The following is a 7,725-nucleotide window of genomic DNA, read 5'->3' as shown; positions in this document are numbered from 1 at the left end:
GCATCAGAGAAAGTTCTCCCACCCTTGAGTCAAAATGAAGATGTCCTGCTTTGGAAGGAGGAGGAACGTCCCGGATGGACTGGGAGCTAGTGATAAAAGTCATTAGGCAGCTCCCCCAGAAAGCAGGCCTGTGCCATGCCTGCCTCAGCTGACTTGGCCTGGAGGGTGCAGTGGGAAATGACAACAGAAACAGCAGGTGGATTTGGGGAAGCTGAGAGCAGAGAAGCCTTGTACCCCAGCCCTCCAGCAGACGCCAGAGATAGCACAGTCCTGAGAGCGAGAGTGGGCGCTCTGTGCGTCTGAGCAGCTGGGTCCACACAGTGCTGGAACCAGGAGACGCAGTGTTGAATGAGTTTCCTTGAGTCCAAGAGGCACAGAGAAGAATCCAGAGGAACAAGAGACAACTCTGTCATGAACTGTGTAGATGGAAGACTGAGTACCAGGTGACTCTGTGTTTATATTCAGTCCTAGGGTTAAGCAAGAGAGACCTCTTAACCATTAAAAATTTGTCACCCCAAGAGAAGTGAATAGGATTTATAGAAAAGTAAATTTACTTTTTTTTTTTTTTTTAACACATCTAGGGCTTGATACCTACATTAAAGATTTAACTATAGTAAACTTTAACTTCACTATGTGCCACATTTTCAGTAAATGCTTCTTGGGTACCCACTAAGTGCAAGGGACCTCAGAAATCCAGTGGTGGGTCAAATACATCAATATGAGATTACTCAAAGTACAAGCAGCAGGTTGTGAGTAAGTACACAGGAAAAACACTGCATTCTGATGTGGGAGGAAAAAGCCTTGAGGAAGGAACCTGCATTGGGCTGGACTTAGAGATATGGGTAGGAAACAGATAAGGACACAAGTATTTTCAGCTCTTGAAGAGGTTGGCTGAGCTTAGAGCACAAGATTAGAGGGAAGGGCTCAAAGGGGACTAAAATGCCCCAGATGCCAACCTCATTCTACTGGTACCGCCATTCTCCAAACCCTTAGGGTCATGTTCTGATGTTTTCCTCCCTCTTTTCTAAAGGTCAAACACTTGTCAAGTCTTGCTTTTCTTTGCATTTACTTGGTGAAGTTTCATATATCTAAAATAAGCAGTAAACATCATTGAAAATTTAAAATAATAGCAATTACCATTTAGGGATTTGACATAGTATTAAGATTTTTACATAAATTATCTTCCTTATCTTTACAATAATCCTAAATATAAGAATTATCCCATATAGGAGTATTACCTTCCCTTTTCCGACCTCTACCCTAATCCTAATAGTGTCTAAGAAACTACTAAGTTTTTACCGAGACGCTCTTAATCACTCAAAATGGTTCTTGCGTTGTACCTATAACGTATTCTTGACAATAGTAACTTTAAGCCTCAGAAGTGATCTTGTCTTTAAATTTCCTTCTGCTCTCCATCCAGCTATTAATTATAATTTCATATTTCTCTTCCTCACTATGATTTTCAAATTAAATTTAATTGTTCAAGAACCTACTCACCAATTTCCTATTTGCATCTTGACATTTGCTGCCTCACTTGGGATTTTCTTCAAGCTATTTTCCCTTCCTTCTTCCTGGAATATGCACCCTGACCCCTGCCCTTCCAGCAAAATCTGTTCATTAAATTATACTCATTCTTTAAAACCAGGCTAAAATGCTACCTCCTACACAAAGCCTTCCTGAAGTCTTCCATCAGAATGACTTTCTTCCTCCCTATTACTTATGAGCATTGCTTCTATGTCTTTATGTGGTTGCATTTAAATTCTATATATTTTTCTTCCTTTTCACTAGATTGTGGACTCACATATAATACTTCTTGTGTATCTTATGTATCCCCTGCTCACATTTCAGAACTTTACTCATGTAAATATTTGTTGAATTGTGTTTAAAAACAACAACAGGCTCAAAATGGAGTCATTTATGCTAAGCTCCACATCACCAAACTGAGACTTAGTTATAGTTTAAGCTTCTCCATTAAGAAGTGGGATCTTAAACCAGTCCATCAAAAATCACCTTGTCAGCACTAGCGTGGTCGTCTGCTTGACAGACCACTGCCCTCCACTAAAGGAAGATGGCCTTGACACAACCAATCTGCTTTTTGCTAGTATGACTTTCTTGTTTCGACGACTCCTGCCTTTAAAAGTCATTTTGTACAGCTCCTCAGAACTCCTTTCTATCTGTTAGGTTCGATGCTGCGTGATTCATGAATCACTGAATAAAGCAAATAAAATCTTTGAAAGTCATTCAGTTGAATTAACACAATTATTTCCTCTTCTTCACCTGGTTATTTCCCCCTAAAATGGAGGCAAAAGGAACTAGATAAGCATCTGGCAGCCAGAACTGCTCATATGCCTGCCCTGAACCCTTGACAGGCAAACACCACAGGGGTGTGTGGGTGTTGGGTTGGGGGGCTGACTCTGAACCTTCAACCAATGGAGCAGCCTCCTCCTCTGGGGGCATCCTGATGGTGTGGACAACTGTGGTTCCAGGGAGCTGAGATCACTGTACCCGAAGCCTGAAAAATATTCAAATGCCAGACCCCAATTCCAGCAGATTTTCCAAAGAAAAAAAAAAGCAGAAGTGTGGAGGTGGAGAGGATTCCTGGTGAGGTCTTGATTTCCTTTTCAAATGGATGGAGAGAGGCTAATGAGGAGGAAATATCCCTGAGTCAGTTAAGGTATACATGAGCAAAATGCTGAATTTGTTTAAAGGATGTCTGTCCAAAAGTGCTTTAAAATGTTCCAAAGGGGAAAAGACAAAGTCTTTTTAGTAAGAAATAATTGTCTAAAATACTGTTGCAAAGTAGAGAAGCTCACATAAATAATATACAAGTTAGAAGCCAGAGAAATTGAACTATATGCTGAGCATATACCATGTGCAAAGGCTTAGAAACTTGTATCAAAGTTCTTAAACAGTCTGGGGATGAAAGCAAAGGGTTAGTAGGTACCCAAATGACTTGCTCCACCTTCTAGAATACAAACCATTACACAGAGAGAATAGTGTGTAAGAATAAGAGTAATGCAGTGTCTTCATTTCCAGAGAGATAGTATAGAAAACAGAATGCGACCTGTCTTGAATTCTTTACTAATCAGGAACCAAAAAAAGGCATAGGCATTTTAACTACCCAGGCTTACCAAAGAAGAAGCAAGACTATATTGTGCAATTCAATTTTCTCATTTTGTTGATGAGCAAAATGAGTTCTGAAATAGTTGAACGACTTGCTTAAGAGCATCAGAGATACCAATCCATATTCAAACTCAGGCCAAAAGAAGTGCCAAGAACTGGAGGCCATGTCATTATTAAACAGTTCTTACAGATAGAAGGAGGGATAGGAGATTCATTAAGCCACTTTGGCCACTCTGCCAAATGGGAAGGGATTTGAACCCCAGCATCTGGTTGTCCATGTGCCCCTAGGCTAGGAGGTCAGCCAGTGAGTCAGTTTTAAAATCACAGTGGCTTTTAGAAAACAGCCATGCAGGGAGAGACCAGAAAGAAGAGAGGGAGGGACAGAAAGTCGAAGCCTTTTAATAGATCCCCACAAAAGGCAAAGAGCTCTCCCCAACCAGTCTCGACCCTTCCTGACCTCATGACCTTGTAACCTAAGGTCAGCTTAACACTTTAGAAATGGTCCTGGCTGGCTCTGTAACCTCTGTCACTCACAACTAACAAATATGTCTTTATAGGGGTCACCTTTTGGCCAGAAACTTGCAGATTCTTTTCTTCCAATTCACATATTACTCCAAAGTCTCTCTGGTTCCTATTAAGAAATTCAAGCTGTTTAATTTGAAACCATTTTCACTAACACTAAATGCTGCAATAATTTTTACTAACACAAAATTCTCTAGAGATTCTAATATGCAGTTTGCAAAATTGGGTACATTTCATATGGCTACTCACAGAACAAATGTGGTGCACACCCCCATAGGCTTGTATGCTGCTATTCAGGGAGTAAGCCCAGGAGGGCTGGAAATGTAAATTTTAGAGGTCCAAGTAAGTTCGGTCTTTGGATGAATTGTCAAAAGTCTCTCTGGTGTATGAAGATGCTTAAAGAGAAAGACTAGGGGCCTAAATAGGTAAACCATCATCTTCAGTTATTCTCATCATACTGGCCAAGGTTGACAGACCAAAACCAATTATTTAGAGGAAGGAGTCTTCTTATGCACATAGACACTTAGAAAGACTGCAGGGATTCAGCATGGCTGCCAAGTGTCAGTTTTATCCAAGGTAGGAGAGCAAGCAAACAAAAGTATATCTACTCAGCCTTCAAATTCCTTACATTTACTATAAAGATATCTCATTATTCAAGGTTTTACCATCTCAAGATTCTCTCTAGCTAGACTGTAAATTCAAATAAGGTAGCATCCAAATTCAGCAAGGCTCCTTTATAAGAGTTTGCTTCCAAGTTCTGGTCCTCAGACTTTCTTTCCTTCATTAAATTTATTTCAACCAAATCGTGCTGGCTATTAGGAATTCAGAACGGAATAAAGCACAACCTCTAACCTCAATGAGCTCAAAACAAGGGAAAGGAAAACTGGTACACAAATGAACGCGATGAAGGGTAGTGTGAGTCAGAAGAAGGGCGGAGGAAGCATACAGGAGTGTGGCGAGAGGCAGGGAAGTTGATAGAAAAGATTTCATACAAAGGGTGTGGCTGTGTGGTAGCCTGCCTCCAATACAGGCTCAATTAGCCTCACTTTCTGGTATTCACATCCTGTCTGGTCCCTCCCACATTGTATCACAGCTAGTCTCTGAGCTCTGTGGACTGTGATGGAAGCATTGGTATGTGACTTTGGAGGCTAGATGATAAAAATTGCTGCTTCTGCTTTATTCTCTTAGATCACTCACTCTGGGGGAAGTCAGTAGTCACATCTTGAGGACTTGTAGGCAGCAGAAGAGTTTACTTGGGAAGTGCATCTTCCAAGCCCAGCTGACATCTTGACTACAACCTCATGAGAGACCCTGAGTTAAGATGTTTCTGATATTTCTAACCCACTGTCATAAGCAGAATAATGACTCCCTCTCTAAGATATCCATGTCATAATCTTCAGAACCTGTGAATATGTTACATTACATAGCAAAGGGGAATCAAGGTAGCAGATAGGATTAAAGTTGTTAATCAGCTATCCTTAAAATAGGGAGATCATCCTGGATTATCCACGTGGGGCCCAACGTAATCATGTCTCCTTAAATGTGGAAGAGGAAGGCAGAGAGGAAGGCAGAGAGGAAGGCAGAACAGGTTGGGGTGAAGCAGTTTGAGAACTCAACTGTCACTGCTGGCTTCAGAGATGGAGAAAGGGACACCAGAAAAAAAATATGGTTGCCTCTAAAAGCTGCAAAGTGCAAGGAAATTTTCTCCTTAGAGCCTCCAGAAAGTAAGGCAGACCTGCTGACAGCCTGATATTAGCCTAGGGAGACCTGTTTCAGAATTTTGAACTATAGAACTATAAGATAATAAATCTGTGTTGTTTTAAGCCACTGTGTCTGTAGTAATTTGTTACAGTAGTCACAGAAAAGTAATACATTGACAAACTGTAAGGATAAAAAATGTTTACTATTGTTTTAGGACAATGAATTGGAGGGTAATTGGTCATGCACCAATAGATAACCAATACAGATTTTGATGCCTAAAAGTGAGCTGTTGCCAAAATAAAATAGAATATGAGAGAAATTTGAAACTAGACAATGGGAAGAAACTAGAAGGATATTGAGGGTATTAGCGAAAGCCTAAAAGGCTTAGAAAAGACTTCCTTAAAGCCTGGTGGCCTTTGAGGAAGCTGACAGTGAGATCTTAAAGGAAAGCTAGGAAAATTCTATTGGAAACTGGAGAACCGGTGATCCTTGTTGTATAGTGGCAGGAATGTCAGCAACAATGTTGCCTGTGGTAATAGGAAAGTAGTAAATGTATCTAATGACCTAAGTGACCTAGCTAAGGAGATTTCCAGATAGGGTGGTGAAGGTGCCACTTGGCTTCACCTTGCTACTTTAGACAAAATGTGAGAGAAGAGAGATACGTTAAAGAAAAAACTTAAAAAGATCTCAGGAATCACTTCTTTGAAATAGCTTCTAGACTAAGATAAAATCCAAAGCATTTGAAGGAAAACATCGAATACATAAAGATGAAGCTCACTGTAGAATCGATTATGAAGACCTCATAAAGATTCAACATCATGCCTCAGAGAGCGTTTTGGTTTAACAACAGGGCTCCTAAGAAACTTACGGGTGCTGTCCCTCTCCAATGGGATGAAACTTTTGGGGGCCTTAGGAGGGAGTGAGTATGTTTTGCATGAAACAAGGGGGCCAAAAGGCAGACTGTGGATAGCCAGCTTTCTAGATGATCTCCTAGCGATTCTTGTATTCATATCCTTGTGTAGTATCCTCTCATATCAGAGTTGCTCCATATAACAAATAGAATATGGCAGAAGTAATGGTGCATGAATTCTTTACCTAGGTCATTAAAAACATGGTCATTTTTGTCTTGTTGAATTATTCTGCTGTTAAATGGGGGAGGGGGGGAAACTAATAGACATGAGGCAATTATTATTTGGCCAAGCAGGGGGAGAAAGAGATTGGATGGCACTAGGAACTGGCCACAAAGGGAGCAAAGAAAACAAAACTACATTTCAACTACACAGAATTTTTTCCCTAGGACTTGAAAATGTCCTAATAATAGTAGTAACAATGATGATAGCTAATATTTGTAAAATGTTTATGTTCTAGGAATTTCGTATACATTCTCTTATAATCCTTGCAACCCTAAAAGATAAATACTATTACTATCTCTATTTTACTGAGACAGGTCACACCCAGAAAGGTTAAGGAACTTATTCGTGTCACCCAGCAAGTCAGCATATGGCTCCTGAAAACCATTTTTCTTGTGTTTCTTTGACCATCGGTACCAAAACTTTTTCTCTGACCAGACTATGATGTCTTATTAACTTCACACTCTCTGAGTTTCCCAGAGTGTTTGTTGGCTTAGTTTATGAACAGGGCTGTGGTAGAGACTATATGTTTACTAAAACCCATTTCCTTTACTCCTGGGATCCAGTTTAGGCTACATTCCCCAGCCCTCAGGTAGTAAGATTTGGCCCTGTGGTTGAGTTCTGGCCAATAGAAAAATGAGCTGAAATGATGTACCCACTTCTAAAACTGGCATATAAATACCTGCTGCAGTCTTCCACTCTCTCTGTCTCCCCCAGTCTTTTGGCCAGATAAACAGTCCTTAGCAGAGGAGTCTGAAGCACTGTTGGATGGTAGAGCCACAAGATAAAAAGATCCTGGGTCTCTGGATGACTGTATGGATCACTAACCATGAACATTTACACTGGATGTAGCATAAGTATGAAATAAACACTTACTGTGTTAAACCTCTGGATTTTACATCAGCTATTGTTATTTATCACAAGTAATACATAGGCCTACCAAAACAGCATGCAGAAACAAAACTTGGCAAATTCATAAGTTGCTTAACACTTTCCTTATAGAAAATACCTTCCTATTTAGTCATTATTGCTTCAAATAGCTAACAAATTAGAGTCAAACTAGACAAATTTTTATAATCTAAGGTGACTATTCTATGCAACATCCACAGCTGAAAAGTGTGTATATAAATACACTCTAAAAATAGATATGTAACCTCATCTGGTAGGGCAGGTGGATTTGAAGCTTCTTGGTCATTATAGACATGGAATTGTATACCCGTACATTGATTTCAACAGTTCACATGGAAGA

Source organism: Rousettus aegyptiacus, unplaced genomic scaffold (genome assembly GCF_014176215.1).
Source record: "Rousettus aegyptiacus isolate mRouAeg1 unplaced genomic scaffold, mRouAeg1.p scaffold_m13_p_3, whole genome shotgun sequence".
NCBI classification, from domain to species: domain Eukaryota; kingdom Metazoa; phylum Chordata; class Mammalia; order Chiroptera; family Pteropodidae; genus Rousettus; species Rousettus aegyptiacus.
The sequence above is the reverse complement of the archived record's forward strand: the minus strand, read 5'-3'. Positions refer to the sequence as shown.